The sequence below is a fragment of the Habropoda laboriosa genome, unplaced genomic scaffold, assembly GCF_001263275.1.
Source record: "Habropoda laboriosa isolate 0110345459 unplaced genomic scaffold, ASM126327v1 scaffold61, whole genome shotgun sequence".
Classification (NCBI taxonomy): domain Eukaryota; kingdom Metazoa; phylum Arthropoda; class Insecta; order Hymenoptera; family Apidae; genus Habropoda; species Habropoda laboriosa.
Genome location: NW_017100203.1, coordinates 1,300,824 through 1,302,200, shown reverse-complemented (window position 1 = coordinate 1,302,200; position 1,377 = coordinate 1,300,824). Strand labels below are relative to the sequence as shown.

The window sequence follows — 1,377 nt, the reverse complement described above, 5'->3', positions numbered from 1 at the left end:
TGGAGGAGGTTGTTTAGGTGGGACGCAGCTCTTTCCAAGGGAAGGGGATTGTTGCTTAACATTAGAAAACCCCCATTTTTGGGTTTTTCCCAGGGGTTGCCGCGTGACTTTCCACCGCGCACGTGACCTCTTCACGGGGGGTACGGTACGCGCGAGAGGACCGGTACCTCGGTCTGGCGGCCAAGTGTAATTGAACAAGTTTATGACGATAATCCGCCAGACCGAGGGTTCGTCGCAATTTCTTGGGAGGCAACAAACTCCGTCGAATTGAATTTTGTTCACCCTTTGGCACTTTTGAATTTTTTAATCCTTGATTGAATTTATTAACCTTGTCATTTGGTAAATAATTAATCTTAGTTAAATATAAATGTCTAAAATGTTTGAAAGAACCAACTTCTAACGCAACGTTAGAAGATCCCGTGTAATATAGAAATACGTTAAATACTGAAACGAAATAGTTATATTTGTCAATATATTGTTACGTACGCAGACTAGCCGACACAGCGGCGCTGAGACATCCGCCTAAGGCTCACCCCCTTGAGATAAAATAAAGGAACGCGTTTCGGTCTCATCGGAAAATTAGTGCCCCCACCACCAAAAAATACAGATTTTTTGGTATATAAGGGCATGATTTCCGATGCTCTGGGGCAGAGTCACTCTGAACTTTAAAGTAGAGCAGTATTCGTATAGTCGCCGTTTGACACGAGCAATATCGGGCTGAATTTCCTTTCAAGCAACTGAGAATAATACTTATCTCGTAAGTGTCAACTAGACATACTTGTCTACGACGTCCCCGCGTACTCGCCCTGTAAAGTCGAGAAGGAGGATTCTTGCTCAGCCAAGAATCAACCAGTATAGTTTATCTTTAGACCGTAGTAAACTTTTGTAAACTCAATTATTATTATTAGAATATAGTTACTGTAGAATTGCTTCAGCCTACATTCAATTAACCATCTCCTTGTAACATTAGTAACGAATCAGCTAAACTCACAAGGATATATATTTACCGCTCGAGGTACAGTAAATTCTCTACAAGAGTCTGTAAGTTTGGATTCTACAAGTGACAGTATAGATGGTCCTACGCCTACGCTGCGTTATTGCTGCGCCCATGTTATCTCGCTCGCAGTCAGTCAAGCGTGTAACGCTACACCAGTCGGTTTCCTTTACGAGATTTCACGGATCGACAAATCATAATAGAAAAATATAATTTCTTTAATTTTACTTATTTTCATCTGAAATTTTTTTTAACATGTTGGTGAGATTTTTCTGATGAAAATGATATCAAACACGATATAATTTGAACAACATTTACTTATTAACACGTTCACTGTCTGGCGTGACAGTGAATAAGTAAATGTTGTTCAAATTATATCGTGT

General features: G+C 40.0%; 1 protein-coding gene across 1 annotated transcript in view; it reads left to right on the top strand.

Moving 5' to 3' along the window:
- The window catches only part of LOC108570527 (ALK tyrosine kinase receptor), a 43,303-nt gene that overhangs the window by 31,745 nt on the left and 10,181 nt on the right, over window positions 1–1,377 (top strand). The window lies entirely within an intron of this gene.